The 10,473-nt window shown below is 45.2% G+C and overlaps 1 long non-coding RNA gene across 1 annotated transcript; it reads right to left on the bottom strand.

The window, feature by feature from the left end:
* Nucleotides 1-477: 477 nt before the first annotated feature.
* On the bottom strand, nucleotides 478-7,853 carry LOC134473180 (uncharacterized). The gene is made up of 3 exons (XR_010043286.1): nucleotides 7,492-7,853; nucleotides 7,009-7,071; nucleotides 478-4,917 (listed from the first exon to the last, which is right to left on the bottom strand). It is a non-coding gene; the product is annotated as an uncharacterized LOC134473180 (long non-coding RNA).
* Between the last annotated feature and the right edge of the window lie 2,620 nt (nucleotides 7,854-10,473).

The raw sequence follows: 10,473 nt of genomic DNA, 5'->3' as shown, positions 1-10,473 counted from the left end.
CAGCGAGCAGGCACACTAAGAGGTTAGGTAACTCAATACTGTTCCAAAGGCTGTGTGAAGTCATACAGTTTGGCCGGCCCTCAAGTATGGGTGTAACAGTAATTTCTTCATTGGAGACAAAATTAAACTGAACTGGACTTTAAATCTCATGGTGTTGGTTCATTTAAGGAAGTATTGAATTCCACATCACCAACTCTGTGCTCTGCCCGTGGAGAAGCTGGTCATAGCGTGCAGAGAAGCCCTTAGGAGGCCAGCAACCTTCTGAATAGTGTCCCCCATTACACGTCCTGCCAATCAGTACCCCTGCAGGGGTGTTACCCAAGGAGATATAAAAATTTACATACAAACATGCATAGAATCATAAACGTATCCTAAGTATGCATGCCTGTACATCAAAAACCCTCCTGGGTGTAACCATAAGCCTTCGATCCAACCCAAAGATTCTAAGTAGGAAGACCAGCAATGAGCCGAGGGCAGGATGCAAGTGAGAGGGTGAAAGGGACCCTGAGGAACGGGTGAGACACGCTGAGCCCAGCTGAGGTGCCCACACCTTAATCCGGATTCTGGTAGCCACTAAACCGGCATATAGGGAAGACAGGAGAAACTCACCAACCAGGCTTCACTTCTGGCAGAAGATTGGCGAGCAGCTCCGCTGTGCTGCCACTGTCTTTGGGGAGGAGGCTGCGAAGGCCCCGTTGCTGGCCACATGAATGAGGCAACGGGAAGAGTGGCTGTGTTTCTTCTCTGCCTCCTGGTTGTGGGTGTGGGGCCTCACGTCCTCCTCCCCCAGAACAGAGAGCATTTTCTATTCCAGATGACTCCACTGAGCGCATGTTCCCAGCACCCACTACATGGTTTTACTCAGTGAGCAGGAGCATCTCTTAGTTCATTCATTCTTTTAACAAATACTTGCTGAGCAATATCTTGAGAAATTCAGGAAATAGAAGCTCCTCAGACTTTATGAAAGTGGTAAAACCTTAGTCCCCTTCTCCTTAAACTCTAATCCAGTAGCCTCTAATCGCCCTTGTTTTAGTTACCTGTGAAACTTTTTATCTGTTTTTCAAAAGGAAAACATATTTACAGTATTTTCCCTGTCTGAGATTGGACCTGGGATGGGTGGGTGACAACTTCACTCACTGATCTTCAGTTCAGAATGAGTAGCCAAGGGACTCTGCCAGAGAAATTCCCACTGGGTACCATCTACACCTGCATCTAACGTATGGGACACAAGTCCTGACCTTCAGGCCAATGGCGGAACATTGGAGGTCTCTTCAGAAGGGATTGTTTGAGGCAAGTAGTCACAGGAAAGCTACTGGAAGACAGATACGGTGATGCAGCCACCCCATATGTCCATCCTGCATCACAAAGTCGTGCTGCCCCAGTTTGGATAGACCGCCTTGTCTCCTTGGAGCTGGCTGGGCATGACACCATCGCAGAAGGGATATCTAAGGTTAGGGTAGAAGAGATGATACAGTTTTCCTGGTTCTCAGGGGATGCTCATTCTTGAAAATCAACTGCTATGCTGAAGAGAAGCCCAAGCCACATGAATAAACTGAGCCTGAGTGTTCCGGCCAAGGCCCCCCGCTGAGATCCCAGATGACCATCGGCTCCAACCACCCCACTGGATGAATCGATGAGGAGGGGTTCTGATGGCTCCAGTCCCAGCCATCAGACTCCTCTCACCGCTTAAAGAATGCTAAGAGTTACTCAGTTGAGTTTAGTCAGCCTCAGGACCACTGAAGGTAACAATCCTAACAGTTACTACTGTTTTAAGCTCTTTGTGGGGTGATTGCTCATAAGACAATGATAACTGAAATAATCATTAGCTTTATCTTTGAAAAAATTAAGTTAGTTGTATGACTGTTATTAATAAACTATGGGCCCGTGCTGATAAGAAACTTTAAGGAGATGACTCTGATGGTCCCCTTGAAGTGAATTTAGTCATTTGGTAGCTTCTTATATTATCAGAAATGATGTTAGAGAAAAGAAAATCCAGGCTCTGTCCACAAGAACCTCACAGCCTCCTGAAAGAGGCTAATATATAAACGTATTAAAATATCACCTGGAAGTAAAGTGTTGACTGCGCCTGTGTTAGGATGGGTACTTTACAGATACTGAGAATTCAGATACAATGTGCTGGGAAAACAGACACCAGGATTATCCTCATGAGCTCAGAGTTGATGTATGGGATGCACTGGATGTGTCAGCTAACTTAGTAACAACTAAGAAAAAAATCACTGGGCTAAATAAGTACGTGGAATCACAGGAAAATGTTTCTGCAGATCAAAAGGTTAGCTATTGGTTATTTCTCATGAGGGTGATGGAAGGAATGGGGTTTAGGGAGAGCAGAATTAGGGCGTAGCAGGAAGCTCTGGGGCAGGAAAGTAGGAATGCCGTTGATTATTGCAGGAAAAGCCATGTGTCTTAGTCCATTCCGGCTCCTATAACAACCTTAACGGCCTTAAGCTGAGCAGTTTATAAATTTATAAGCAACAGAAATTTATTTCTCAGTTCTGAAGGCTCGGAAGTCAAAGACAAAGGCATGAGCAGCTTCAGTGTGAGGCAGGTTCCACTTTCTGTTCACGATGGCCGGCTCTGCGCTGCATTCCACGATGCAGAAGTTACAAGTCTTCCTTGAGGGCACTGATCCCATTCCTGACCTAATCCCCTCCCGAAGGTCTCACTTCCTAACACATCGCCTTGGGGTTTGGCATTTCTGCAAATGAGCTGGGAGAGACATGAACATCCAGGCCACACCACTGGGGCTCCCCTGGGACAACGGTCACTGAGCCTTCCTGCTGCCTCTGCTGCCCTCACTCAGGGTGGAAAGTTCCAGAAGAAAGCATTTGATCAGCTAAACTTTGCATGGATTTTGTGTTTGGATTTTATAATAACAGCAGAACATCTCTTCCAGGTAAATCCAATCCAATCCAATGCCAGCATTTGTCAACTATGGTTTAACTAAAGTAGGAATTTATAAGTAAATGGTCACAAAAATGGGACCATCTCAATGAGAGACAGATCCTGAGTGACTGCAAATACTTGAAAGAGTATCAATCAGAGCTGAGTATCTATAAGGTCACTTGGTAAGAGTCTCACACTGGCTTCTCCAGGAATCCAAAGCATCTTGGCTCCCCTCCCTGGAAGGAGATGCCTTTGTATCTGTGTCGCTCTCCAAAAGCAACTTTACCCATCTCTAAAAAAGGAATCATCTGTGTCCTTGTCTCATGGCATGGTGAGGGCATGGTGGGATCTCTAGGGAAAATGTCGCAAATCAATCTTGAGATTTTTAGAAGATCACAGATGGTCATTTTCCCAAAGAGATGTACCCTTGGACAAAAATAATTATTCCTTCACGTGATGTGCCTGAACGAGGGTTGTAATGGAAGTTTGGTAAGTGGGATAGTCTGCCACTTATCAGCTCAACTAGACATTTCCTATGGGCTGACTTTTTCTATGGGATCTTTCTTGAAAGTTTCGGTTCAAGAGTCTTCCCTAGGGGCAGCTCTCAATTGTCTGTCCCCAAATGATAGAGAGATCTGGCGCTGCCTTTGTCCCTCATTGATTCAATCTCATGGGAAAGAGAGAAATTTAATTCGGCTATTTTTCCTCCAAAATTTAGCCAACTAGTTCATTAGTCTTAAGTTGCACAAACTATTTTAAAAATGCATTCAACTCCTTTGGCATGTTGATAGGCCAAAAACATGATAGGCACGTCTTCAGTGAGAAGTGTTTAAGGGAAGGGGATTGTCTGAGGTTATGCTGTCTGAAATGAATGTTTCCCCCACTGTGCTGTACTGTCCAGGTCAAATTTATATTCACCATTCTGAGCACTTGTCTGCCTCATGCTCAAGGGAGGGAGAATAAGCAAAGAGCTAATTTTCTGCATGCCCTTGTATTTATTGCTTAATTGGTTTATTTCTAAAGGAAACAGACCCTGGAGAAAAACATAAGTGGCCAGGTGAAAATGCGTGAAATATCAGCCTGTGGTGCCTCGCGTGACAGGCGTCCAGCTGGTGGCAGGGTCTTCTCTTCTCCTCAGCCAATCATACCCATGCTGTATGGCATCTTTCTCATGGGCAAATCTGCTAATAAGCGCCTCAAGCATTCTCCAAGCTTGGTCTAAGGAGGCTTGCTTGACTGCTATTACCTGGCCACTAGGCAACACCTGTGGAAATCACTCACCCATTAGGGGGCACATGCCCAAGTGAGCCCGGGCTCTCACATCCCTCATCTTCTTCACAACTCACCAATTATCTACTTCATTTGGAAAGTTTCCTTGGCTACAGCTGTGTGCAAGCACCCAAAGGGCCTCTGGCCATTGTCTGATATTGCTGGAGGGAGAAGCCAACCTGCTTTTTTAGGACTGGGGGAGGAGCAAGGGTCCTGGTACCTGTTGAATCTTGGGCATCAAGGGAATTTGCTGAGCTGGTTCTATAAAGGTCATCTGCCCCATAGCATGGCAGAATGCAGTTGCTTTTAAGGAATGCTCGGATAAGACATTTTCCAGGCTTCGTTTATCCCTTTGAAAGGCTATATTTCACGTGACAACATTCCAATTTTAAGGCATGACTTGTGCCAATCCACACAGGCAATTAGAGCTGACACATTCCACGGGCTATTGGTCAAGTCCTCAGTAGACCAGAAAGAAAACCCACAGAGGAAAACTTTACCAGTGAAGGGAACCAAATGGAGTCCAGCATGCATGGGGGCCTTCAAGTAAAGACTTCTCTCTCAGCTTGTCTTGCTGTCTTCCTCTACCGCATCAGCTGTTTCTCTGGTCTGCACTTGAAAGTCCTGGTGGGAAGCTGTGGTGTGCTGGATGTGACATGGTGTGTCCGAAAGTGGCTCATGATGTGAGACAGCCCTTGGACATGGCCAGCTGAGGCTGAACCTCCAAAAAGTCAGGGGCCATTCCTGGAGAACAGATGAGTTTGAACCTTCAGGTGAGCTGCAGTGGTGTTAGTCATTGAGCCTAAAAACAATGTTCACACCATGGGATTTCAGTGTAGGGTGGCACGAAAATAATCTTTGCTGTCATCTCCACGACATCTGATCACCACTTAGGTGTGCAAATTATGTAGGGTGGTAAGGCAAACTGACTAGCGGAGCTGTGACTTCCTATCTAGGAGAGCTGCTATCTGTCCCCAGGGTCCCTCACACAGAAGGAGGCTACCTTGGTATCTCTGTAGCCTCTGGCAATGTCAGCCATTATTTTAAGAAGGAAATTTATTCCGTCCATAATGATGTTGGAAAGTTACATACTTCTAGGGACCTGACTCTGATCCTGACCTTATATATCCCTTCAGAATCCCATAGCTTTGGTTGTAGAAATGTGTGAGTTGAACTTTGATGTGAATTAATGGCAAGTCTGGATATGGGTAGTGTCACAGTTTATGTCTGTGTCCGCCAGGCCTCATGAGGTTGCACTGTGCATTTGTGATGGTTCATTGTCTAATGCTTGGATTGATGGTGTCAGTGCTCCACCCACATAGGGGTGGAGCCAGGATGTGATGTAATGGCAGGAAGAAGGTGTGTCTTGCTCTTTGCTGGTTCCTGCTTGCTGTTCGCAGCCGCCATGAACTGCGGCTCAGCCATGCCCACCTGCCTTGGAGCCAACTGAGTGTGGACTGAAACCTCCAAAAACTAAGAAATAAATCTTTTCTTTCCCAACTTGGGCTTCCGGTATTTTGTCTCAGCAACGAGTAAAAAGTAACTAAGACAGGTAGCATTAGAATCACAACAATGTTAGTGTTTTCAAGCATTCAGAGTGTGGCGATTCTACAGGAAAGTTACAGACTAGAAGATTAACAAAAAATGATATAAATAAGACCGAAGAACTATTTATAATTGGTGTCAATTTTGGTTCATTAACACCTTATAAGAAGTTTTAAATTACTCTCAAATATGTCTCATGAAAGTATAATCTTTGGCTTTCCTATGAAATTTTTCTGTTTTATTTTTGGTTATTGTTGTTTCATTTTTATTTTTAAAACAGGGTCTCACTATATAGTTCAGACTGGCCTTGGACTCACTACGTACTTAGGCTGATCTTGAACTTGCAGAGATCCTCCTGCCTCAGCCTCTGGAATGCTGGAATTAGAAGCCTGTGCCTCTACTCCCAAACTAAAATCTTTCAATCTTTGTAGAAAACTACATTGTTTCTAATGCTATACTCAATATACTATGTTGGCACTATTTTTAAAATTCATATTTTGTTATGTACTCTATCAAAACAGTATAAATGGGCATTATACACAGTAGTGAAATAAAATACATTAGACATACAAACTTATGATAAAGGGATGAGAAGTTACTAAATCAAGGACAATCTGCTATAGGTGAAGTGATTTAAGTTTGTTTCCTAGAAATATTACTCAATTTGAAGAGCAAGTGATTCCATACTTAGACGGCATGGAGGAAAGGTGAGAAATGGTTGCCAGAGAACATCTGTGCTTTATGTAAAGGTTTAAAATATAACCTCTACTATGTTCTTCACACAAAGAACCCTGTAATAATTCCTCTTATGGTCAACTGCTAAATAAAACAAAACTCTTTCTGTATGCAACATGTAGCCTTGTCTGGTAAGACGCTGAGCGTGTAATGCATAGATGATCTAATTTTACCTTGGCTGCCCCTGCGTGCAGAGCCAAGATTTCTGGTCTCTCACAGCAGTCTTAGTAAGCTGCTAGGTGGAATTGTCTTTTCCTCCTCTCCTCTGCTTTCTGCCGTTTAACCCCTATTCTGTTCTCTTTTTTTCTGTCATTCATCTTTTTCTGGATTTAAGAAAGGCATGGGTAATAAGATAAAGCAAAAATGAACACAAATGAACGTGGAAGCAAGCGTGGTGCGTGTTTGAATTTTCACCATCTCTAAATGCCACTAGTGTTGCTATTTATTTGTACCCTTTTTGATTGTATCTGGTTCCTGATCCAGCAGTTTAATACCTCTTTCCCTGCACTACATAGACGATGAATAGCGATTCTAAGGCCATGAACCCCGTCTCACCTTCTCCGTGTAGAAAGGCAACATCGGATTCCTTTAGCGGGTTTCTGGGAGTCACGCACTAGTCTACGAAGAAGCCAGAATGAACAACTGTTGTAGTCAGGGGTTGTACACAGAGAACAACTAGGATTAGGACATGGAGTTCATAATGTTTTTATAATGGTCACCGGAAGTTAACACAAGAAAATGCAGGAAATCTATGCGCAACACCAAAGACACAGATTATTTAGTCAAGAGCCTAAACCCTACGGCAATGTCCCACGAGTCCAGATAAAAACCCAGAACTCAGAACTCAGAACATGCCTCCCACGAGCCCAACTGGAGGTCCAGAGCCCACAAGAAGGACTCACACCAGTCTCTCTTATGGATCCATGCCGGGAAGACCCAAGGGTCAGTGGTGGAAGCCAGAAAGTCCATGCCAACAGGATGAAGGAGCTGTGCTAGTGGGATGAGGGTTCTACACTGGAGCTGAGAAGTAACACTCACAACAAAGAGTGGGCTGTCCTTGAAGGTACCACAGCTGTCCTCAGCGACACGGAGGCCCCGAGCTCTTGCGATGAGAAGCACAGTTGGGTACGTGCCAGGAAGCAACGTGACGAGTTCATCCTGGAGACCAGGCAGCACATGTCTTCCCTCCGGAGCCAGGAGCCAGGAAGCAATACTCAATGTGAGGACCAAGGCTTCTCCAGGAGAACCAACAGCTCAGACAGCAACCCGTAGGAGAACCCACAATGCCTCCTTAATGCCTCAACCCTCTCTCTCCACCTCCCTTCTTCTCCACCTATTTATCCTGGTAACCCTCCTCAGGTGGAGCATCTTCTCTCACTGCATGCTGATGTAATCCAGCTGGCGTTAAGTTGACCACCAGTTTTCAAACCATAACAACAACCAACATCTCAATGCATAGCAGCACTTTTAGAAAGAAAGTGCTGGAACTTAGAGGAGCTTGTTCAAGTGGTGTAGTCAGGGGAGTCCTGGATGTGACTCTGTGAGACCTAGTTCACTCTGGCATCTGCTTTGTCACCACCACTCAGCAGGTGCAGGGACCCCAGTTCCCACACTCAGTCTCCAGGGCAGGTGATGCCATTAGTAGAATCAAACTACTGCAGAGCTGCGATACTCCAGCATCTGTGCTGAGCAGCTGAACGAAACAGAAGGTATCACTATCTCCAAAATACTACCATTTGAAACCCATTGGTAGGACACTTTTATTAGGATGTGTGGGAAGCCCTGTAATTGGCCGCCACCTTATATCTGCAGGCCGTACCACCTTAACTCCCTCTAGGAGTTAAGTTGGGTAGTTAAGCACCACCTTGCCTACCTAGCTTGTTTGGCCTGGCCTATTCAGGGATTATGCTAATCAGCCTACCTTATGAGCCCAAGCCCGGGAAATTTGAATTAACCTATGACCCTCAGTCTTGCCACTGTTGCTAAGTTACCTGCTGATGTCTCAGAACCCAAATCCCGCCTCCCCAATACCCTATATTTTGATACTCATTCCTTGAATAAACGAGATTTGATCGAATGGACTTCATCTTGTCTCCGTTCTTTGCATCTCTTGTTTCCTTTTCATCCCCACTCCCCCTCTAGGGTCTCCGTGGACTCACCCACAGGCCGGGACAAGGATGGTTTGCCTTTCTTTTCTCCCCTCGTCCTGTCTTCAGAGTCTGGCATGTTTCCATTCAGACCAGACACCCCACCTGCCCTCAGGAGCCACACGGGACAGGGGGCCGCTGGCCTGGGTCACTCAGAACTGGGAAGCCTCTGACTCCACTACTGAGCCGTGGAGGCAGGCGTTCACACTGAGTTCTGTTGAAGATGCTGGCAGGAGAGGCTTTCTGCACGGGAGATGAACCCACAGAACTGCTTAACTGCTAAAAACAATTTTGACCATGTAAACCTAGATTCTCTTGAATTGGTGTGTGCCTGAGATACATAATAATAACACCCATCTTGGGGAACTGGTACACCTATCTACATATCCCTGATCTTACAGACATGTACACACATCCAGCAATGCTGCTGTGGGAAATCATCCTAATGAAATAATCAAAGTTGTCCCAAGAACGGAGAGTCATTACATTGTTACATATAATTAATTACAGACTGTGACAGTAATCTACAGGCTCAGCAAAATGGAATTATTTGAATGAATCGCATGCATGGGACACACCGCACAGTGAAACCACAGAGGGTCATAGGGATAAAATCATTTTGCAGTAGAGGGATGAAAGTACTTTAGTTTTGATGATACTTCTACAACAAAATAAATACACCAAAATCCATCAAACTCTACACTGATGGTGACTGCACATAAACTTCAGGCTTTGTCAACCCCTGAATGCTGCAGAGTAACAGTTAATAAATGTTACGGAAGATTTTTCAATGAATGTTAAGTATTCACAATCACTGGATCAAATTTTGCCAAAATTTTTATGTATAGAAATTCGGAGACATGAAAATTTTAAGCATTGTTATCTGAAGGCGAAAAGTTTTGTCAGCATTGCTGTTCTCCTTTCTGTGCTTTCCTGGGTCTTCTCAATTTCTGTAACAATATTCACTAGTTTTTTTGAAAACAGAAATGTCACAGAATCATGTCTACAAAGAATTGTGATTGTTATTGCAAGAAATACCCCTATTTTAATTTTAAGTGAAAAACAGGACCTAAGCAGTGCCTATATGAACACCTAAGCCTTGAGAAGACCAAACCCTTTTGCCTGGCTCACTCTATTGGACATTTTTAAGTGTTCTGTGTTTGCTAATTCACAGTCTCCAGGATAATTTCTCTCTTGGGATAATTTCTGCTTCATACCCATTCTTCTGTTGAAGAATGTATGATAACCAGGGTGAAGCAGACTCGCCAGGACCACATCAGTCTCCTGAGGAAGCCTAAAATGACAGGAACAGGAGTCACCTCTGTGTGCACAAACTTGCTGTGTGACCCAGCACAGGCAAACCGAGAGGGTGGCCATCCTTCCTGCACAGGGTGGGAAGAGAGTTTCCTGCTTTCATGTAAGCATATGTTACTATCTATGATAAGTAATTCTTATTCAGAAGCTGACACATGCAACAACAACCAACAACGTGCAGCTGATGCCCACAGCGGGCCCCCAGGGTGTGGCGAGGGCCAGCCCTGATGGGGAGGCCCTGGAAGGCAGGGGTGGAGGAGCGGCCCGGTGCTGTCTGCACCTGGGCCTCTCAGAGCCGCTGCTGCCTCTGAAGGCCTGGGCCCGAGGAAGTATGTGGGGCTTTCCTAGGCAGGTGGCCAAGATGGCGGCTTGGCCACAGCCGTCGCAATGACACCAGATGAAAGCACATTTAGGATATTTGGGGATAAGACTCAGTAGTTCCAAGTCCCCTTGCAGTGAGCCCCGGGCTTCTTTCCCTTTTGTCTGTGGCCTGTCATCAGAAGAGGGTCCTTCTGGAAACATTTTAGTCACTGAATTTAACCCTCTGCCTTCTCTTCTG

The sequence above is a fragment of the Cavia porcellus genome, unplaced genomic scaffold (assembly GCF_034190915.1).
Source record: "Cavia porcellus strain 051 isolate PalLab524CR breed Dunkin Hartley unplaced genomic scaffold, mCavPor4.1 scaffold_26, whole genome shotgun sequence".
In the NCBI taxonomy this organism is placed as follows: domain Eukaryota; kingdom Metazoa; phylum Chordata; class Mammalia; order Rodentia; family Caviidae; genus Cavia; species Cavia porcellus.
The sequence above is the reverse complement of the archived record's forward strand: the minus strand, read 5'-3'. Positions and strand labels throughout refer to the sequence as shown.